Source organism: Narcine bancroftii, chromosome 14, assembly GCF_036971445.1.
Source record: "Narcine bancroftii isolate sNarBan1 chromosome 14, sNarBan1.hap1, whole genome shotgun sequence".
Lineage (NCBI taxonomy): Eukaryota > Metazoa > Chordata > Chondrichthyes > Torpediniformes > Narcinidae > Narcine > Narcine bancroftii.
Window position 1 is genome coordinate 58,466,817 of NC_091482.1, and position 24,237 is coordinate 58,491,053.

Below are 24,237 nucleotides of genomic sequence, written 5' to 3' on the forward strand. Positions count from 1 at the left end.
AGAATTCCAAAGAACCAGCTTAATTTCATTGCAAGGAATTTTAAAATTTTAATGGTTTGTACAATGTCAAGTATCTGCAACACTTCTATGGGTAAACTTGCACCATTCACATACATAAACTAAACAGTGTTCATTGCGACACAGTCTCTTCCACAAATCTACTGACTGCTTTATAAATGGATGTTGTTGATTGCTGTATATGCTGATGTACAGCAAAATCAAATTTCTTTCCGTGCTGTTTTCTGACTGGTAAGAATTTTGCATCCCTTTGTTTTTTCAAGGGCACAGCACGAGTGTTTTGCACGAGCCCAGTAATATTTGCAGCTCAGGTCATTGAACTCTGCACCAAAGCATCCAACGTGGAACTACATTGGTTTTTCAACCCTGTTAACGCAAGCAGAATATTGCTATAATAAGCTATCCAGCAACATCCAGGGCGGCAGGGTTAGCAAAGCATTTAGAGCAACGCTGCTACAGCGCCAGCAATTGGAATAGCGTGCTATCTCAGGATTTTGTATGTTCTGTGTCTGTGTTGGGTTTGCACCGGGTACTTGTTTCCTCCCACCATTTAAAGCGTTACGGGAGTTGTAGATCAATTAGATGCCATATGCTTGTGGGCCCAAAAGGGCCTATATTACTGTGCTGTATGTTTAAATTTAAATTATTAATGCAAAAAAGGCTTTTTAAACACTTGCCACTTTTGCACCACCTCTTTCACAGGTTTGTGTTTTATCACATCTGTTTTTAAATGTGCAGACAAACCATTGCATAGTAAAGATAATACACTAATCCTGTCTTATAGGTAAGAAATCTGAATATAGCCCATTTCCAAATTTTAACATTTGTGAAGTTAGTAATTTTTTTAAAATTCAGCCATCGAGCATGGTAACAGGCCTTTTCAGCCCATGAGCCAATGCTGTCCAATTAACCCACGGCCTTGACGGGTGGGATGAAACTGGAGCATTTGGAGGCAACCCATGAAGACACGAAGAATGTACAAACCCCTTACAGACGGCACTGGATTCAAACCTAAATTGCTACCTCTGTAATATTTGCCACCCATTTGATAGAATGAGATCCAGGTTTCAACCATGTGACTAGTTCTGCTGGCTCTAGCTCCCCAGTTTCCAGTCATTGGTTTTCTGAACACCTTTACGACAGGTTGTGTCGATTTCTAACTTGCCCCTGAATCCTTTAGCTTACTGCTGAAGTGCTTGGCTCAGGACCAAAGATTTTCTACATTTATAAAACTCTTAGCATTTTTTTTTCGTCCCGTGTCATCTACAATCCTGTCACACATCTCCTTATTCCTTGGTCTTTTTGTGGGTGTATTTGGGCAGTGAAGCTTCATGGGATGGAGCTGTTGCATCTCCAAATGTTATGGCACAAAGGAGAAGTCGACTACAATCCTTACAAGGAGAAATTTATTTTTGCTGTAGTTTTAGATCTTTTAAAGTCATCTGACTATAGAAGCTTCTCATTTGTATTTAAAATAAATTATTTCCCCCTTACTTTCACAAACCTCGATACATATCCCTTATGGTAACTGGTAGGTGGGGGAAATGCACAAAATAAGCAGAAAATTACATGGGTACTTTCCCCTGCCTTGTAAAGGGCATGTTTTGAAGTCCTTGTCTCAGCAACTGAGAGCAATCCATTTTTATTTGTAATTATGAATTGATTCAACACATTCCTCTAATCAACTAAACATTGGCAGGAAATGTTATAAGAACGCATTAAAATAAATGAAACTGAGCAAACCTATGAGCTCTGAGTGTGATTCTCAGCAGTAAATGTATATTTTTGGCACTAATTATGTCTGATACCAGATTATTGTCAAATCTGTAGTGGAGGTTGGTTAGGAGGGATTGTTGAGCAGTGGAGCAATAGAGCTGGTGACCTCCTAACCAACATGTCAGGTCAAAGCTCTGCAGTCTGGCCACATCTTGTCTTGAATGTGGTAAATCACACATGTCAAACTCAGGCCCGCAGGCCAAATTTGGCCCGTGATATAATTATATTTGGCCCGCAAGATCATATCAAATATGTATTAGAGCTGGCCTGCTGGCCGCCACGCCAGTATAGCGCGTGCCCAGCTAATACTACAAATCCCAGAATGCTTTGCAAATGCGTTGGCGCCGGCCCGTCAGCCCGCTAATCGCCCCCACCTCCTCTCTTTACTTTCATTAGCACCTGCGACCTGTCGCCTAGCTCACATGTAATAAACCCCTTACGAAAAATGGCCAAATGAAAGACAAAAAACAGGACCTTTCAAGACAGGTGGGAGGCAGACTATATGTTCATCATTTTAAAAGACAAACCTGTTTGTCATTGAAGCAAGTTGTTATTTTTTTGACTTGTTGGCTTGTGAAAAAAAATACATTTAAAAGGAGCTAAAAAGGCTATAGAGAAATATTATTTATTGAATATTTTATTTCTCATTTGTTAATGCTTCTTCTGGAAAGAGTTTAACCAAAACTATTATTAAACATTTATTTTAATAAGAAAAAATTTAACATTACATATGTTGAAAGAAGAGAAAACATGCAGATGTTGAAAATTTTCAATAAATATTTAGTTTGGCCCACGACTTAGTCCAAGTTTTTAATTTTGGCCCTCTGTGAATTTGAGTTTGACACCCCTGTGGTCGATGGTGAATTGGTTCATGGGAGAGGGAAGTTGTAACTTCTCATGCATAACAGGGTCCAACGTGTGAGAATTAAGTGAGGTTCTCCATTCCCAACCAAAAAGGAAGATTCATCTTCACTTCCTCTTGAGACTTCAGCAACTTCAATGGTCTCCAATATAATATTTAAAAAAAGCGATTGATAGCTCTGCATAGAGTAGAAGCCATATAACCAGGCAACATCTCTACTGCCGCTTGTCCTGTGCAGTTAAGCACTGGCTTCTAAACAATGTAAAAGCAGACCCATGTATATCCTGTTCACAGCAAGTTGGGCAAATCCAACCTAGATAATCATCTTGGCAAGCAAAGCCTTTGCCAAGACCTACTTCAGACCTCCATACTGCTGGTATTAAGAGCTGATTCCAGAGATGAGCTGATTGTCTGCCTTTGGCATCTGTCAACCTTTAACAGAATATTGCATCAGAAGCCCTAACAAAATGGAAGTCCATAGAACATGGAGAGCATTCTGGTTGGTACGGATGTGCCAGTGCTCAGGACAAGAAAAAAAAACTCCAGAGGGTTGTTGACTCAGACTGCAACGTCACGGGCACCAGATTTCACTCCATCGAGGACGTCTATTAGAGGCAGTATCTTGAGAAAGCAGCTTCTATCCTCAAAGATCCCCACCACCCAGGCCATGCCATCTTCACTCTGCTACCATCAGGATAAAGGCCCTTTAAAGACAAGCACTCAGCAGCACAAGGACAGCTTTTTCCCTGCTACCATCAAGATTTCTGAATAATCAATTAACCAAAGACACTGCCTCACTTTGACTTTGTGCACTATATTTATTTTTTACGGTGCTTTCTTTGATGCTGCCCCAAAACAACAGATTTTTATGACTTGTTCATGACAATAAATTCTAATTCTGATCATAAAGGCCCTCCTGTGGTCACAACCGCTTCTCCCTGCTGCCTTTGGGCAGAAGGTACTGAAGCCTGAAAGCTAGCATCTCAAGGTTCAAGAATTGTTTCTTTCCAATAGCTCTCTAAATCATGAACCTCTACTTGATGCACATATTGTGAACTGAACAACTGCAAGTCACTTTTTGCACCAGGATTTTGTCTGTTTTGTGTATTTATTCTCTTCATTGAATTAGCTTGCTATCATAGTAAATCTACAAGATCTTGTAGCAGTTTCATAAGTACCAGAAGTAAGAATTTTGTACTTTGTACAATGTGCTTGGCAAACTCTTTATGATTTGAAAAGTAATTCCAAGGTGTCAGAGGTTCTATGAGTTAGTTCAGTGCTACGATAAAGCCAAGAAAGAGAAGCGGAGGAGAGACCCTGAAGAGAGAAAATGTCATCTATCGTCTGTGGATCCTGCCACCACCTCTGCACCAATGCAGCCTCCTGTCCATTCCAGCAATGAACCCAAGCTTGAACCGTCCTAGTCACCCTCTAGTTCCACCAAATGTCCTGAGGGTTCAACCCTCCATTGCCCTTTCAGGCACTGAATTCCAGACTTCTGTAAAGTAATGCTATTGTTGCTCCCAATGAATTCTACCAATTAACAACACTATGTCCATTTAGTTATAACCTCTCTTTTATTGGAAATGGGATCACTTTATCTGCAGAGTCCTCCTTTAATGTCTGGACTGCAGCTTAATCTTTAAGGATGGTCTTGTCACTAAGGCTTCTTCTGTTCACCACCATTTCTGAATGGATTTCACAGGTCAGAATAATGTTAAAATTTAATGGTTGTGTCTCCCGTGTTGAGCACTGAGGTAGCCATGTGTTACCGCTAGAGCAACATCATCAGTAACTGGTTGTAGAAGGAATAAGAATTTGTCATGAAATTTGGTGCATTCCAGCAACATCTGAGTCTAAACATTCATATTCTAACCATTACTATAACAATAATAGTGGACAAAATGTAAGGCAGTCTTTTGTTCACTGATTATTCAGGAATCTGATGGCAGCGGGGAAAAAGCTGTCCTTGTGCCATTGAGTGCTCGTCTTTAGACTTCTGTACCTTTTTCCTCAATGTACCAGGCATGGCCTGAGACTTCAGTGACATGGCGAATCTCAGAAACCTCCCAAAGAACAGCTGCTGGCGAGCCGCCTTTGTGATGGCATCAACGTGGAGGCTCCAGGACAGATCCTTGGAGATGTTCACACCCAGGAGTTTGAAGTTCTTGACCCTCTCCAGTACTGAGCCTTCAATGAGGACTGGTTCGTGTTCCCCTGTCCTCCTCCTGAAGATCACAATCACCTCCTTGATTTTGCTGACATTGAGCACAAGGTGGTTGTCGTTACACCATTCAACGAGCTGATCGATCTCCCCCCTGTACGCTTCCTCATTACTGTTTGTGATTCTGCCGACAACTGTGGTGTCATCTGCAAACTTGTAGATGGCTTTGGAGTTGTGCCTGGCCACAAAGTCGTGGGTGTATAATGTGTAGAGGAGTGAGCTAAACATGCATCCTTGGGGTGCACCTATGTTGATGATCAGTGAGGAGGAGACGACGTTTCCAATTCGTACTGACTGTGGTCTTCCAATGAGAACTTCAAGGATCCAATTGCCGAGTGGGGTACAGAGACCTTCTTGACCAGCTGAGTGGAAAGCCAATGATCTTTCATCTGCTGTGACAATAGGGACAGGCACTCAGATTTTCGGCACCAGATCAATTAATGATTCTCCTCTTTATCTGGAACGTTTCATGAAAATGAAACATGAACCTGTTTCCCTGGCATCTGAGTGACCGTGATGAACTTAAAGATTACTGGCGGTGAAAATAAATAAATGAATAAATACAGCATGTAATGAATATGCTGTTTTTATACAACAACATTTTACTGTGATTCATTATCTTCTTAACATTACCTATTGTGGAATCTTTCTGGCAGATATCAACAAGATCTCAGACTAAATGAAGCTGACCTTAGTCTTATTAACAGTAGTGTATGGTACATTTACTACAGGATTATAGTAATCCACTGCAGCTAAATTTTCAGAGTGGTAAACCAGAAATTTGGACCAATAATCCATTGACCCAAGTTCAACCCACAGATAAATTATCTGGAGTTTTTTTTAAAAAGTAACAACCTTGAGCAATGAGAACATCAGAGCATTAAAAAAAAACACCTGATATCAGGGATGGTCCATCGATGTGGTTAACGCTCAAAAGAGAAATGAAGTGGCCAACTAGGTCATGCAGTCAGTTTATAGGCAAATTAGGATGGGCTTTGTCATCAATGCCCAGATTAAGAAGAAACCGAGAAGTTGCTATGTACTGTCGGGGGATGAAGGGAAACTCCCATCTTCATCTTGAAATACCAGGAACCAAAGCTGAACAATCGAAACAGGGACCTGCCAGATGATTGGGCTTGAATGGGGGGGGGGATCCCCCTCAGGCACTCTGAAAAGAACTTGATTGCAGATCATCCTGGTTTCAGCAGAAGCGACTGCAAGTTCTTGATCTGTTAAATCAAGTTAATTGTCATCTGATTGCACAAGTTCAACCCAATGAAATCGCGTTCTCTGGTCCTCGGTGCAAAACATGCAGACACACAACCGGACATAACACGGATACTGCTAAACAATATATATGCAGTGGAAGTCTTCATATATACAGTAAATATTGTTTCGTGAATGTGAGCCTCTTGGATCGTTAGTGCGAGCAGTTCTTTGGTTGTTCAGCATTCTCACTGCCTGTGGGAAGAAGTCATTTCGCAGTCTGGTAGTTGGTGCTGGCTCTGGTACTCCTGTATCTCTTATGATGGGAGCAGCTGAAGCAGGGAGAAGGAGGTCCAGTTATTTATTAACAATTTTTTTAAAAAATAGTATTTTTTTTCTAGTCCTGACATTTCAAGAAATCCAATGGAACTGTCACTCCAATTATAGAGTTGATCTCCGCGTGCTGAATCTGCCATTTAATATCTATTAATGGTGCAACAGGGCCTCATTAATGTATAGGTGTTCAGGTGGTAGTGCCCCATAGATGAAAACCTGATACATTTAAATAAGGTGGCACTGTGAGTGTAGTGGTTAGCACAATGCTCTTTGCAGTACCAGCCACCTGGGATGCTGCCTTTAACGAATTTGTACATTCTCCCCGTGTCTCTGTAGGTTTCCTCCCACATTTCAAAATTGTATGGGGTTTGTAGGTTAATTGGTCACATGGGTTTCATGTGGGTGACACGGACTCGAGGGCCAGAGGGCTTATTCCCATAGTGCTATAGGATTGTAATTTAAATGCCAGGTCCAGGTTGGTATGTGACCCTATATTTCTAAATTTATTTTTTTTTAAATTCAATTCCAAACTAAATAAAGCAGGAACACCAGAGAATAGGTCCCAAGCCTGCTCAACAAGCTAGTGTGATTATGGTTGAACTCTCTTCTCTCTCTCTTTGGCTTGGCTTCGCGGACGAAGATTTATGGAGAGGTAATGTCCACGTCAGCTGCAGGCTCGTTTGTGGCTGATAAGTCCGATGCGGGACAGGGAGACATGGTTGTAGTGGTTGCAAGGGAAAATTGGAACTACTCTAATAGTAATCTCCTGCTCTGGGCCAGATCCCTAAACCTCCTGACCTTTCAAAAACTATACTTCCACGAGAAATTGTTCTTCAGTATTTCTATTAAAATTGAAGTTTCACATCCAAAAATAGAGTGCATACACTTAAATCATCCAAGGTACTCCACATTTTAATCAAATAAATTGCTTTGTATTAATATTTTATAAAAAGAAAATCTCAACCACTACCAAGAAAGAAGCTGTTTGGCCAAAATGATTTCTTATCAGAGTGGTAAATTACTTCATTAGTCAACAGTTCTACCTTCATAAATCAAAAAAAGGTCCCCACAGTGTTTGAAAATTTAATTCAAATTGGAAATTGAGCATCTAATCTTCTCTAAATTTAAAAATGATACCACGTCACGTAACCATTGAGTACGGTTCGGCGAGGTAACGTCCTTCCATCTGAGCAACACCGCCCGCCTCACCATAAGAGAAATAAAAGCGAGTACATATTGATCAGATGCTGTTAAAGTTATTTTGCTCTCTCCAACAGTACCAAATAAAGCAGTTAAGGGATTTGGTTTAAAATTAACTTTAAAAAGTGAGGAAAAGTTTGAAATACCTCGATCCAAAATCTTTCAATACTCTGGCATGTCCGGAGTATATGAATTAATAAAGCATCTCCATTGTTGCATTTATCACAGTGAGAAGATACAGCCACATAAAAATGAGAGAGTTTGGACATGTGAACCCTTGGGACTACTTTAAACTGTAGGAGAGAGGGGCGGGCACATAATGAAGAGGTATTAACCAATTTGAAAATTAAATTCCAAGTTTCTTCAGGAATTAAAAGCTGTAGATCCTGTTCCCAGGCTTTTTTTAAACTTTATCTGAAGGAACCTCCCCTATTCCTAACAATATATCATAAATGTTAGATATTGAACCATTATAGAAAGGTTGTAAATTTAAAAATTACTTCAATTAAATTCTTATCAGTCCTCTCAGGAAATGTATGGACTTGAGATAGTAAAAGAAATCTCTTATTTGTAGATAATGAAAAAAATGTGTTTAGTAGACCATATTTAACTGAAAGTTGTTTAAAGGAAGCTAGACCCCCTGACAAGTAGATCTTTAAAACATTTAATGCCCAATCTATACCATTCTTTAAAAGTTACAAAGTTGAAAGAAAATGTTCTAATTAGCTAGCTCTGGGGAAGAATTTTTTTTTTAAATAGCAAAATTGAGACCCTCTCGTTTTAATGCTTTGGCTCTGGCAATCTGAGTGAGTCGGAGTCCGAAAGACGCAAGTTGTTTTGCGTACGCTTCGGAATGCAAGGAAGTGGATGGTCCTATTTTTTTTCAGAAACTGTCACCACTAACAGAAAGGGTCTGTGGTATCAGACCTAGAGATTTCAACAATGAAACCAGTATTACAGCTAGAAGAAAGATGGAACCAGGTTCAAAACTCGCTTTGAAGATAGGCATGGATAAATAATTGACAGGGAAAGAGCAGGGAGTGGAACATGGTACCATTGCATAACATTGCACCTTTAAAGTGTGCCCTGGTTTGTAAGTACACCAGAGAAAACTTAAATATGGAGGACAAGCTTTAAATAAAATAGAGTAGATTTAAAAGGATCAAACTTGCTGTATCGTACTGTGGAGTTTCTGCGGAAACACATGTTCTGGACCATTTGATTCTTTGGCCTCAAAATGAAGGATGTTTGGGCATCTTCTGGCTGCAGCATCTCCCCTTCTCTGACATGCCAGTGGAAGGAGCAGATTTACATTCCATGCTGCTGTGAGCATAATTTTAATTGCAAGTTTATGGAAACACTCAGCAGGTCCTGGGAATCCTTGGGCAGGATAGCCTGAAGGCCAACTTATATGTTGGTGGTGAAGAAGACAAATGCAAAGCTGCCATTCATTTCAAGAGGAATAGAATACAAGAGCAGGGAGGCGATGTTGAGGTTTTAGAATGCACTGGTGAGACCTCACTTTGGAGTATTGTGAGCAGTTTGGGCCTACTCATTTAAGAAAAGATGTGCTGAAGTTGGAAAGAGTTCAAAGGAGATTCACAAGGATGATTTCATATGAGGAGCGGTTGTCAGCTATTGGCTTATATTCATTGGAATTTAGGAGAATGGGGGGGTCTATCTCATTGAAACATTTCAAATATTGAAAAGCATAGGCAGGGTAGATGTAGAAAGGTTGGGAGAGTCTAGGACAAGAAGGCACAACTTTGGGACTGAAGGATCTTGGCTTAGAAACAGAGATGTGGAGGAATTTATTCAGGAATCTTTGGAATTTGTTGCCATAGGCAGTTGTGGAGACCAGGTCAATGGGTGTATTTAAGACAAGAGATTGATAGGCTCTTGAAGAGCCAGGGCATCAAAGGTTATGGGGAGAAGGCCAGGCAGTGGGGCTGTCAGAAAATGGATCAGCTTATAATTGAATGACAGGGTGGACTTGATGGACTGCCTAGCCTATTTCTGCTCCTAGGTCTTATGGTCTAGATCAGGAAGTGTCTGTGGGATGAGACACTTATGTCAGTGATGTTTCATTGGAATTCGGGAAAAATTTAAAAATTCTTACAGGGTACTGCAAGGGATAAGTGGAGAGGGTTAACGGGAAGATGTTTAAACAGTGAAAGACAGAATAATGTGTGACAAAAGGGATGATGTGCAAAAGGGTGAGGCGAGATAAGAATTTGAAATCGTAAAAGAAAAATACCGTAGATATCACATAATGATTTAAAAAGTACTAATGGAGTGCTGGGGACCCTGATTATGATGAATAGGGTATTGAGTTCCAAAAGAGGTGAGGTGTGAAATTTGAACATGTTTCCAAATTTATTCTGATCTTTGTTGGCAGAGGGGAAGGCCAAGGACAGAGAGAAAGGAGTGGAAGTGGCAGGTGACTGGAAACTCACCTGTGTTTCACCGAAACTATTCTGCTTGGAGGCCACCCAATCAGTGTTCAGCCTTCTCAGAGCAGAGGGGAGGGGGAGGGGCAGCAGGTTTAGCTCTTTGAATCAAAAGTAGAAGAAACTCACTGGGTGATCAGGTCAAAGGACTCTGAGTCCTGGGCGAGGCGGCAGGGGAGAAGGAGAGGTATCACATTTACTGCGGTTGTGTGGGAGAGGTGTGGGAGATGAATCAGAGAATCCTGAAGAAATGGTGTAATTGGAACTGAGCACGGAGGATGCATCATTCAAAATTCCTGAAATGCCCATTGATGTGGGATCTGAAATGTGTTCGTTTCTCTTCTATAAGTAAGATGATGAAAATGTGTTTCAGATTTGAAGCAATAGCAATGGAATTCACAAAATGAATCAACATTATTAAATGCCCTTTATTGATGGTGGCTTTATTAGACTAACTTGGAGAAGTGATTTGTCTTACCAGGAGGAGGGAAGGGAGAAGAGTGGTTAAGGCAGATGAAGCAGTAGGGCTTAGAGTATACAGTAAAACCCCTGTTATCCAAAATTCATGCAATCGGCAGCCTAGCCTCAAGTAACCAGCATAAAAACATTGGAAAATAAAAGGTTAAAAAAAATACAGAAGTTTAAAATTGGCACAGCTCACCGTCAGTTTGCCAATCACGCAACACGCAGTCTTAAACAACTGGAAAATACATGTACTTGGCATCTACCAATCCCCACCAATTACCAGGGGTTTTACCGTATTTGTGTCAGGAGCCCATCCCTGAATGGAGCTAGAAAAGCTGAGGAAGATTAAGAAAGAATTGAGGGTGGGCAGTCAGAATGAGACAGAGGAGTGGAAGCTCAGAACGAGGCTGATGAGGCGCTCTTTTCTTGATTGTCCCATTCATCACGACCGAAATAGCATATTTTTCTAAGCAGAAGGAGTCATGATCAGAAATTAGAGATGTATCATCTGAACCATTATTCACACAAGACTATTCATTTAGAACAAAACCTGAGAGATTCAGTACGTGATGGTGAGGGAGCTCCGTGACCGCTTTGCAGAATATCCTGTTCAATGTGCACCTTTCCTGTCCTTTTACTTCATCATCCTTTGATTGAAAGGTCATCAGGATATGATGTTAACTCTAATTTTCACTCCTTACAGATAATGCCTGAATAGTTGGGTTTCTCTTTCATTTGTATTTTCTCGCAACTGCAGTGCATTTTTTAAAATCTCACTGTTCCAACGGTGCCCTGTGTATTCATATCTACCTTTATTCCCTCCAGTCTTTGCCATCCTCTCTCAGCCAGTCCCACTACAGGTACACAATCCTTTATCTGGAACCCTTGGGGGACAGTGTGTCCCGAGTCGCACCTCTCCCCCTCGCCCGCCCGAGTCGCGCCTCTCCCCCTCGCCCGCCCGAGTCGCGCCTCTCCCCCTCGCCCGCCCGAGTCGCGCCTCTCCCCCTCGCCCACCCGAGTCGCGCCTCTCCCCCTCGCCCTCTCTCTCTCTTAAAATAAATGCCAGTTTTTGGAGCTTTCCAGATTGTGTACCTGATATTATTTTGGGGTCATTCCATTTCTCTTTGTACCAAACCTACCACAAATATTCCCTTTGCCCCCTTCTCTGCAACTTTAATTTCTAACTTTTCTAAGGTTTGATGAGAGGTCCTCGATCATAAATATTAACCCCATTTCTGCCTTCACAGCTTCCTGGCCTGCAGAGTATTTACAATACGCAAATGTGGAGGAGAAAGCTCAGTAGGGTCTCGCACCATCCCCAGGAAGAAAGTCAATCAAGGTTTCAGGCCTGATCTCTTTCTCTGGAAAAGCAGATCAATGCCTATGTAAAAAGATGGGAAGGGATAGTTGTGGGGGGGGGGGGGGGGGAGGGGGGAGGGGGATGGAGGAAGGGGAGGAGCATAGATTAACAGGTAAAAGATGGAAGGGTAGAAGCTGAGAAGTGATGGGGTGGGGGCGGAAGGTTGAGAAGGGTAGCTCTTTGAGAGGAGAAAGGAGACAGAGGGCTAGAGAAAGGGAGACAGGGGAGGGGTCAACAGAAACTGGAGGCCCACATTGATGCGGTCTGGTTTGAAGACGATACAAGGTGTTGTTTGTCCACCTTACAGGTGGCCTCAATTTGCCAGTGCATGAGGCCATGGACAGACATAAGGCTACATGCCAATGTAGTTTCCAGCTCTATTTACAGCATTTTCTGTATTTATTTGTCAGGAAAAGACCTAGAAGATGATTGAAACTAATTGCGGCATTTACTCCTAGTCAACAATTAATAACTATTTGAACTGCCTGGGTGTGAATTTATGTACGGCATTTTGTGCTATGTTATTACATGCAAGCCAGAAGCTACACTTTGTGAGGAGACTCTGTATGTCACCAAAGACTCTCATAAACTTGTACCATGGAGAGCACTCTGGCTAGTTGCGACCCTGTCTAGTACAGGGGGCTACCAATGCTCAGGACAAGAATAAACTCCAGAGGATTCTTAACTCTCCCCGCGACATCATTGGGAACCAGTCTTCAGGCCACTGAGGACATCTACCTGAGGCCGTGTCCTAAGAAAGCAACCTCTATACTCAAATACCCCACCCCCACCCCCAGGCCACGCCCTCTTCACTTTGCAACCATTGGGGAAGAGGTACAGGATCCTGAAGATGGGCATTCAGCGGCACAAGGACAGTTTTGTCCCCGCTGCCATCAGATTCCTGAATGAACGATGAACCACAGACACTGCCTCACTTTGACATTTTTTAAATTTATTTTATAAGGTGGTTTATATAAATGTTTGCCCTGTGATGCTGCCTCAAAGCCACAAATTTAGGTGGCATGTTCACGACAATAAATTCTGATTTTGATTCTGATATGGAGATTTATATATGTCTCCGTGTTAGAGATTGCATGTTATTAGAGGGTCTTGTCAAGCTGAACATTGCCCTCAGGTATAGTTCAACATCTTATAGCACATACTTATAATCAGCTGTTTAAATTGCTCAGGATTATTGAAAGGATGGAATTACAGCCAAAATGTTCCTGCTCTGCCTATAGCCTTTCCTCTATATGTAGATAGTTTCAATAATAGGGATTGGACAGGACCCTCAGCAATATCAAGCTTCTGTTACAGATAAACATCAATGGTATATTTTACATACATACAAAGGCACTATTCAATAGAATCATCGAGTAAAGTTTGACAGATTACTAACATCTGTTCTGCTAATCTCCCGATAGGATTAACTATCAGAAATTGTTGAAAAGACCTGAGAATTCTGGAGCTTTTGAAGGTGGCAACTTTTCAAATAAATCCCTAAAGGTTTTGAGAAAGGAAGAGGAGGGCGGGTTGACTTGAGATGAGCTCACTAGCTTCTAACTGTGGAATTATAAATGTAGGGAGGAATTAATTGAACTCTTTGCACAATAACTCAACGTCTTCATAAAATAGGCTTTCCTGATGGGTGCAGCTCAGTCAAGTTGTCTGATGAGTACCCAGCCCACACAAGGTGTGATACGAGGCTCCGAAATCAGTCCACTCGATGGTTAGGTGACACAGAAGTGGGAATACTGTTGCTTTCTTCTGGTGATTTAACCCTTTGGATTCTGGCCACTTTCATTATATGTGCTCCGGACTGCGACCGTGGGTAAACCTTTGCAGTACGAACACCAATACGAACCAGCTGGTGTTTGTGTTCGAAACCGGTTCCCGGAAATCCAGGACATGGAATATGCGTGCTTGATTGTCCACCTAAACCTGGACAGGGAGCATATGCGCTTCTTGTTGGTCCTGGAAAACCGGGGCACGGAGTACCGAGTTAACTGTTGGGCTGTAATCTCCAGCACTCAGAACCCATCCCCGCACCCATCCCCTCCTCAAATTAAAAAAAATTGAACAGTATTTGCAAGTCAGGATAGTGTCAAATTGAAGAGAATCAAGTCGTGGTATTCCCAACAGAAATGTTGTTGATGAAACTCTGCAGTGTGAAAATGCTTTGTATATGGATGGGTTGCCAGTCAAGAGAGTTAGATCAACTCATTCAACCAGATTTGCCCCCTGTCTTAAAAGGAATGATCGGAAGATATGCCAGGTCTTGAAGCTACAGACTTGAGAAGAATGAAATTCTACGGACCCTGAATCAAACTGATTGTACAGAATGGCTCAACTGCACTTCCTGATGCAGGGTGTAAATATAAGGCTTTGTTCTGCAAGAAATATGGTGGTGATCACTCCACTCGTAGATGGACATCGTTCCAGGGGGTAGCTGGCTGTGGGCGAGATCTAGCAGTTCTCTCCCTCATCCTTCTATCCCTCTCATTATCTGTCAATTTGGTAGCAAGGTGCTTCTGGACTTGCCCTGCTTGACGAGTGGTACTGCTACCGACCTGCTTTTGCTGATGGGCTTTGAAGTGTCCTGCATAGAGAATATTTAGTGCTTTTACTGCTCTGTGCTTCTTCCAAGTGGTGACCAATGAGATGGAGGAGGATGTTGGCTAATAATTAGAGAGGTTTCCTCTTTGACCTGATGCTGTAAGCCTTAAAGGTATCTGGAGTCATTTGGCCAGGCTTTCCCAAATGAACAACAGGGCTACTCCGCTGGTAGAACAGACATACCCAGAGAAGGTGATAAAAGACTCCAGGACATTGGCTGAAAGCCTTGATAATTGGAGTCGTGACTAATTTAGGTTGTAGCTTTCTCAATTTAGACATTGGTCCATTATGAGGGAGATTTTTCATCGTACACTGTGCAGTGAGTAACTTGATCAAATCAAGAGACAGGTCAATAAGAAGTGATCTGACTTTTTATTGTGCATAACAATTTAATATAACTGAATGTTTGCTCGAGCAGTTCAGAGACAATCACAATGATTTGGAACTGGAGTCACATGTACATCAAGTAGGTAGAGTGACAGATTTTTTCCCCTGAATCAGACGGGTTTTATGATAATCCAGTGTTTTCGTGGCCACCATTACAGACCCATTCTATTTTTCAAAAAAATAAGTTATATAAATAACTGAAATTGCCAAGGAGGGACCTTCAGATAGTAGAAACACCAAAATGCTGGAGGAACTCTGCTGGTCTACTCAACATCTATTGGAGACAACGATATATTGGCAACATTTCGGGCCTGAGCCCTTCAAGGAAAAATCTGAAAAGGCAGAAGCAGGATATGTCAGAAAGTCTCAGAATTCAAACAATGGGGGAGGGATCCAGACCAACAAAAGGTGCTAATTGGATATGATAAGGGACTAGGTAGAATTTATCATGTCCATGCGAAATGGAGAGATGTTGAGGGAAACAGGGGTTGGGGGAGTAATGAAAGCCAGAGAAGTCTATATTAATGCTATCTGGTTGGAGGGTGCCCAGTCAATTTACAGGTGGTCTCAGTCTGGCAGACGCTCAGATGTCAACCACTTTAACCATTGCACCACCAATTCAGTCACTTCTTCATCACTCAAACCAAATAACTGAAAGAAGAAATACCAAGATTCTGGAGAAAGATCACCCGGCCATGACTCTTCTCTCTGGAGGGTCTCCTATTGACCATTTTCAAGACTTGCTATTCTGTGGATGACGTAACTGGGCTTACTGGTTGCAGATCTCTCCTGCAGATCCATTCTGATCTCTTTGCAGGATTGGTTGCTGACTGGCAATTGGCCTGTCATGCCTCTTTGCAATGGCGATCAGCCACTACCATAGGAGACGCCTAAGTGACAACTCCAGAGGGCCCTTTGCTGAATTCTATGGAGATCCAATTGTTGATCCCTTTGGAGAGGTTTTATTTCTGGAGATCCCACTATAAGTCTCTCTGTAGGGCTCATTTTGATCTCTGGAGGGCTCACAACTAATTTGAGGGCCCCTTACTGATTTTTCTCAAGACTTATAATTCTGGAAGTAATCACTGATCTCAGTGACATATTACTCTAGCAGGTCCTTGTCTGTCTGATCTTGCTGAAGAACCCATTCCTTTGGAGGGCTCACTATTGACTCTGGCAGGTTCATTACTGACTTCACAGGAAGCTCCATTATTAACCTCAGGGCCCTCCATGGAAATCAATAATATGCCCTCCAGAGAGGTCACGAATGGTTTGTCTAGAGCTGTGATTAATGGGGACTGAAAAGAGGACTTCAAAAGGAATTTGTCAGAGAGGCCTTTTATGGGTTTCCAGAAAAGGGAAGATACTGGACAACAAAGATTTGCTTCCTGAACACTTTTGGGTGTATTTTATGGATTTTGGGCTGCTGGTCACGAAAATCATCTCTCAGAAACTGTTTTTGAAATATAACCTATTTTTATAATTTCCTGTCATATTTTAAGTCTTCTAGTGTATTGCTGTTTTGGTCGGTCCAAGCTTGCCTGGGCATGCAGTCAGTGCAGGTGCTATGCAAATGCTGTCTTAGGCCTGGGCATGCTCAGTCAGGATAGATGCAGACAGGCTACAAGAGCAGCTCACATATACAGATACTGTGCATGATACGCATGTTCAATGAAGTGCAATTTGTCATTGAAAATTCATTTTCTGTACTTGCACTTGGCCTTCTTCCCTGCTGTCTTGGTGCCAGTCAGTAACGAAAGGTTTCACTAGGATATTACATCCATGGAAAACTGGAATCCATCAATGCTGGCCGACTATTGATGGATGCTGACATGAGAGGAGTCAGATGTAGAGTGCAAATAAAAATCAGTGGCAAAACGTTTTTAGCTCAATTGAACTAATACAATATGTCAGCATCATTATGCGATTAGACAAGCTAAATTCAATAAAAGTTCATTTAATATTTCTCCAACTTCCTCCATGATATACCAAATCTGAAATTATCTTTGTGTTCAGCTTGAAGTTGTCTATCGTAATCCCCAATTTTTTTTTTAGGAAGTTAAACTTTTTGGAAAAAAAATTGTTGTCCAGTGTAATTGGCTTGCCAGAAAGATCTGAAATTGGTCCTCCGGTGGGGGAGGGTTGGTAATGACACCTCTGGACAGGTTTGCCATGGGCCCAGCAGAAACTTGGTTGATTGGTACCTCAAGACTCAATAATAGGTCTTCCAGCGTCTAGTTATGGCACTCCAACATAGTCACTAAACGGTCTATCAAAGAATCCTGTCGGGGACTGACAGCAGGGTCAATAGTAGACCCCCTAACGATGTCTATAACGAATGTTTCTGAGCTCTGACAGACAGATGTACATTATTTGGTGGTGGTTGTCTGCCTGATAGTCCACCAGTTACTCATTTGAATAAGCTGAGTTCACAGGTGATTAAATGATGTATTTTTTGCAAAACAATAAAGACAACAACCAAAATGTTTCAATGAATATAAAGCACGTTGGGGTGGACTGTGATTGTAAAGTTTGATTCAAAAATTTTCTCTTTTATTTCTAACACTGTCTCCACTCGGCAGAGTACAATGTCAGTCCTTGCAACTCTTTGAAGCTTGATGCAGTTGGCAACATGCTAAGCTTTTGGAATGAGGTGGAGCGGGTTCAAACTGTGGATTTCAAAAGGTTGTGGAGATTGCTGGAACAAAGAATATTGTTTCTTTATTGAATGCAGAAAATGTTTGATGTCATTGCATCAGTCAGCAGAGGATGACATGGAGCACTTAAATGAAGATGAAAAACAGGTAACAATTTGAGGCAGCTCGGGAGAAGTGAAAGGAACTACCCAAGGTAAAAATCCAGTCGCCTTGAATTAAATCAAGAGATTCAATATATTGAAAGAAAGAGTGCAATATTACACAAAATTTGTTTTCATCTGCCATAAGGCAGACAGATTCGCCATCGGCCGAAATTGTCCTAAGTGCCTCTTACAATCCAAGAAAGAGAAGCAAAAGACAGTCCTCTTGCAATCACTGGATTCGCCTCCAGTGGTCCCGCAGCCCCTGCAGCCACACAAGAGTCCAGTGCAAACCAACAACAGCCCGAGCTTCAGATCCAAACCTCCGCCAAGAATGCCCCTGCAGAAGCGGATGCGGAGCTTTGGAATCATCGTTCAGGCGGCAGCCCTGAAAGCGCTGTGCTGCCCACCTGAAAGGGACAGCTGCACAGGAGGCACCTCGGAGCGCACCCTGGCTCCTGTCCACTGTAGCTGTACTCCCGCCCACTGACGTGATGTCATTTGAAGCGCGACAAAGGGGAGGCAGAAGGATCACAGGATTATGGCGGACCTGGAGCAGGCAAGAGAAATAATGATGATGGTTTCAGCCTTTCTCAGTGTTCAGAATGAGATACCCTGCCAGCAAATGGTGTTTCCAAATTCGCGCCGAGTGTCTCGGGCTGACAACGTCACTGCGACATCATCAGCCCGCCCCTTAGTAGCCGCTTTCAGACAGCTGCATTCAGGTGTCTTGGGGGACTTCAGTGCTCTGGCGATTATCCCTCCCGGAGGAGGATTAGAAAGTGCGCCTCCTGCTCTTTCAGGTGGACACCCCGAGAGCCGCACAGGGGTAGAATATGCGGCTTTGAATTGGGGTATTCTGGCCACCTGAAAGAGCCTGTAGTCAGGAACCCTTCTGGTACCCTCTCACATCCCAGTTCCGATACCTGGCACCCCTTCAGCCAGTCTTGAGCCGGCAGCAGTCCGCAGCCCGGTGTGAATCCCTTGACCGTAGTTGCCAGTGGTCCACAGCCTGGATGGGTTCCTCGTTGTGAGTCGCCAACAACCTGTGTGTTCCTTAGCCTCAGAGGCCCTCCCTACAGGAAAGATGAGAAATTATTAGATTTTTTTTAATTGCCAATCACTTGAGAATATAGTTTTGCAACATTGCCATTTCCCATTTAGTTTCTGAAAATCTAGAAGTGCATTGAATGAAACATCTTCATTCTTAAGTAAATATTTAATTTTTTAAATGAGCAATATTGGGAGTTCTTGATAGATTTTCCATACATTATTCAAGGAATGTGGTCTTGAGTGCTTTTATTTAGCTTATGCCTGAAGTTGTCACACCTTCCTGGTGTTGTACACATTCCCAGTTCTCGTGGTATCTTGCTTTGGAGATATCCTTTTCCCTGAGCTTGTCTGAAGTTTAGCGACTTCATTAGCGTCGTCCAGCCAGTTTTATAAACGTTGATATCCACATGTAGAAATGAAAAATGTTTTGCATTTGTGTAGAACCTTTCACATTCCTTTCAGATATTCTTTTATAGCTAGTCAAGTCATTGAGAACTGAACCAAATTTGCACAGAACATGCTCCCATAATTAATTGACCAGATTATCTGAGAAATGTTATTGGGGATGAATATTGATCAAGGCACCAGGGATAACTCCCCCGTACATCATCAAAAGGGGGAACAACGGAATCATTTATATCTAGTTAAGAGGGATGAGGTTTCAGTGAAAGCATTTTAAACAATGCCGCTCTCCCTCAGTACTTTGCCGAGGAACGAGCCTAAATGTCTGTGCTTGTCCCTGAAGTGGGAATTGAACCTCGAATCAACTGATTGAAAGGTGAGACCCCAACCAATGGAGCTGGCACTGGTGCTTCAAAGCTATTAATTCAGGGTGTTTCGTTCCTTTAAAAAAAACAAATGATTTCCCCAGGTGTCCCTTTGCGGAGCTTTCGAAAGGACGCAAAAATGCAGCAGCATTTGCTATAAACCTGATCGAATTGCAGGGAGGAGGGAGAGTTTGAGAAAACCTTGTGCTAAGATTGTCTTCTTGTCTTTAAAATTCTGGTTTCTTTACAAAGTTCACCTCATGTCCCCACCCCTTACACTCTCCCTATGTTTTCTCCTGTAATTACACGCTGATCATTATTATTAATCAGAAGTGTGGAATTTCAGGGTATAGTTGTTACGTGACTAAATTTTCAAAGTGCCGAGGGATTTTCCTCTGCCTGCGGTGAGTTCAATCGTTCAATTATTACTGTTATGGTTTTGATGGAAATAAAAGCCAAGGGGTTTCTGTGGTCATGTTTAGAGATGCAAACAGATTTTTTTTTTAAAAAGTGCTTTCATCTTCTCTTTGCCTATAACCTGTCAGTACAACCAGTTTTAAAAAAAGCAGTGAGCTCCACACACCTTCAATAGCACCCTCCCAGAGGAACCCTGCAGGTAAATGATGGCAGTTTGCATCACTCAACAAATGCTGCCTGATCCCAGCTGTGTTGTTGGATCAATTAAAAATACATTTTTGACTTTAATTACTGTCAGTATTCAGAAAACCAAAATTCAAATTTTTCTTAAGATTCACAACCATCAGTAAAAAAAATAAACTACTATCTTAATTCATCAAAATTAAAGCCCCAAACTTTGGAAGTAAATTTTAAAATTTAGACACACTGCACGGTAACAGGCCCTTCCAGCCGTCCAATTGCACCCAGTTAAACTAGAACCTCCATACGCTTTGAAGGATGGGAGGAAATTGGAGAACCCAGAGGAAACATGGGGAGAAGTATAAATTCCTTACAGATGGCGCCAGATTCGAATCTGGGTCACTGGCGCTGTAACAGCGTTGCATTAACCGCTAGACTAACCTCGATGGGATATCCAGTAAGATCTTTTAAAATAATTAAACTGCTTAACAGACTGGTTGTAAATCCTTCAAAGGTGATGTATTAATGCCTTTTGTAGTAAATGCTGGACCAGATATATATTTTCAAATGGTCTCTTTGAAATACACAGAACTGTTATGGAGCCTGACTGGGTGGATGTGGAACTGATGCTTCCCCTGGGAAAGAACCTCGAACCAGGAGTCACAGACACAAAATAACAGGCTGGCCATTCAGGAGAATTCTTCTGCCAGATGACAGTGACTTTTTTGGGATACTCCACCCGTGAAGTAAGTGAAGGCTCAGCCACTAACTTTATTCCAATAGATAAGAAGAGCAGTTTCTCTTTACAAATGCTTCCTTTTTTCACCACCCCATCTTTTCTTCAAGGCTACATGAACTCCTTAATGCTTATGACGTAAAATCAGCCATTGCGTTACAAACTTAATATGCTGGCAAGCAGCTCGAGAGAAAGGAGATCCAGTAAAACCCCTGGTATTCGGGACCTATGGGGATTGGTAGATGCTGGATAAGTGAATTTTCTGGTTCCTTGAGATTGCATGGATGGGCGAACTAACAGCAAGGTGTGCCGATTTTAAACTTACATATTTTTTACCTATTTATTTTTCTCTTTTTTTTTGCCATTTGCTTGAGGTTGCCAGTTGAATGAATTCTGGATAACAGGGGTTTACTGTACTTATGGAATGAAAATCATAAATTGTAGAGGAAAGGAGGCCTTTCATGGATATTGTGTACCATTTCTTCAGAATATTTTAATATCCTTTAGTACTTCCACCAACACTAGCAAAGTCTCATAAACAGCACCATGATAATGATGAAAAGCTCTTTGAGAAATAAATATTAGCCAGAAAACCAATTTTCCAAAGCAATATTTCTCGCGCTCACTCTCTCTCATTTTCTCTTGCTCTTTCTCTCTTATCTTTTTTTTGGAGGTTTGTGATTTAATTTCTCTTTTTTAACAAAAAACATGGGATATCACTGGAGTAACATCTTACACTTTTCTGATAGACGATACACTGCAGAATCAGAAGCTGAAAGGCCAAATATAACAGACCTATCAGTGAGCAACAGCTGCCATGCTGTTTATCAGATCCATAAGCATCCTCCCCTCTCCAAAATGGTTTAGTTACACTGATTTCCTAGTGTTTTTTGGCATATTACTCCTTCCATTATAATCATTACAACCAACTTGTGGTTTGTGACATTGTTCCCCATGTCCTGTGATCCGTCTGCTCCACCTTCATGCTAACAGACTGGCTGTGGGTCATACGTGCACTCTTAACAGCAGGAAACCAGTACAGGAAAGCAACTGCGAAAACCGAGGTGGTTCGAGGAAAATGTTCTAAATTGGGTCAAACATGTACTTTCAAGACCAATTCATGAAAAAGTAACTGTGGGCATGAAAAGACTCGGGAGCATTGGTGGGCTGGCTGACTCGCTGAATAATTTGCTTGCGGTTGAACCAGACATTTAGATAAAAATTGGTTTCACCTTTTGACAATATTCACCGTCACCTTTGAATTCTTTGTTCCGATTCTTTGGATATAGAAAGTAGAGCCGCGTTCTTTGGGTGAAGCCAAGTTTTTGGACGGACTCTAGGGACTCACTGTCGCATACAGCAGTGGAAGCCAGATCCCTGGGAGTATTTAAACAAGAAATAGACAAGTATCTCATTAGTGAGGGCATCAAGGGATAGGGGGGAAAGGCTGGAAATTGGAACTAGTGTAGAGCAGCTTAGTGTAGATTTATGGAATAGACTCGATGGGCCTAGTGGCCTGCTCTTGTGATATCGCATTCAAGCAGTTTCAGTCATCCAAACTGATTCATGATCTTCCTTTCCTCCCATGGCCTTCTCTTGTGCTCTTTGTTTTATTTTGAAGGATCTCTAATCAAGCAGCACAGGTTTGTGTCAACAAGGATTTCCATGACAAACAGGTCTGGATGGTTTTGATCAGTTCAAGCACTCTCTACTCTGGATAATATTCGGATGTTGAATGAATACAACTTGAACAGTGATACTCAAGTATGACAAAACTACAAAACCAGTTTACATGGGGACAACACAGTCATTTTAACTATCTTCACTGGCAATGAGGGCTGTTTTTTTTAAAGAAAGAAACTATCACCATATTCAAGAGACCTCTTGAAAGTTATCGTTGGAGTATCCATTAAAAATGGTACCTGTTGCAGAAAGGTGAGCGGGAAGGACGACACGGTTAGCCTATCAGTTAGCCCAACATTCTTACAAAACCAGCAACCGGGGGGTCAAGTCTGTAAGGAGTTTGTACGATCTCCCTATGTCCGTGTGGGTTTCCAGATGCTTCGGTTTCCTCCTACTGTTCAAAGTGTACTGGGGGTTGTAGGTTAACTAGGTACAATTGGGCGGCCCAGGATCGTGGGCCAAAAGGGCCTGCTTTTTTTTAACAAAAGGAAATAGTTAACCAACCCATTCTCATTTGGGAAGGCCTGTATCTAGTACTTTGAAAACAAGTTTGGAGATGCGAAGGGGACGTCATGATTGGCAAACTTCGAGAGATCTTTCACAATGGAATGCTTAAAGGAGTGCGCAGGGAATTGCTATCAATACACTTCCATATTGTTGACTGAATTTGAAAATATCCAATATCCCATGAAAATATTCTAAAGGAATCGCCAATGGATTATTGTCCGTAAGAATTGATAATGATTCAGGATCTGCCTGATCTGTTCATGGATGCTTTTCAGCGGTTTCTGTTTGTTATTTCCGATTTCCATCCATGTTCAGTGGTCGGAAGAACATTGTGACTGGTCTTACTCTTGTTCATTGACGATGAACAGTCGCTGATGGCACATGAAAGGACCACTCCGGGAGTGGGTGGGGGGGCGATGCATTCACACTTTGGGAGAGTGAGCATGGAGCAAGAAGATTGCAATTTTAACCAAACAGCCAGCTGATCTAAATAGCTGGTAACTAACACTGAGAAATGAGGGGGTTTTTTTTGGACGAAATAAATTCAGTAATTGGCAAAAGGAAAAGGCCACCGTTAGCAGTTGCTTGTAACTGCTGGCCTGTGTGCCTTGCAGCAACGTGAGGCTACTCTTACCATCTTATCAATGAGCTTTGCTGATGAGGTTGTCAGAAACACATGACTTTGTAAAACAATAGCTTTTGTTATATTTGCACAATGATGGATGAGTAATCTATCCTGCATGGAGTTCTGGGCAGGTACAATCTTGCAATATATGCAGAACCTTTTATTGTGCAAAACCTTTTAAATTTGAGTAAAACTTAACACTTGTTAAAAACGAAACGCTGCCTTTACTAAAGTGTACTTTCAATTATTAAATAACCTTGACCCACCATTTTTGGATGTGCCCCACCCCCAGCACCCCTCAGGGATTCTGATCAAAGTTTATGAGCCCCCTTCCTTGAGAAGCAGTCAAGTTTTGCTGTCTCTTACTGACTACATATATTTAAAAAATTGTGTTACATGAAGTGAAAAGAAAACAAGGCTTTTACTTAATTATGGGCAGCACAGTTAATGTGTGGTTGCAGCTCCAGGGATTGAACCAGGGTTCAAATCCTGTGCTGTCAGAAAGAAGTTTGTTCATTCTCCCTGTGTCTGTGTGGGTTTTCACCAGGGGCTCTGGTTTCCTCCCACCCTTC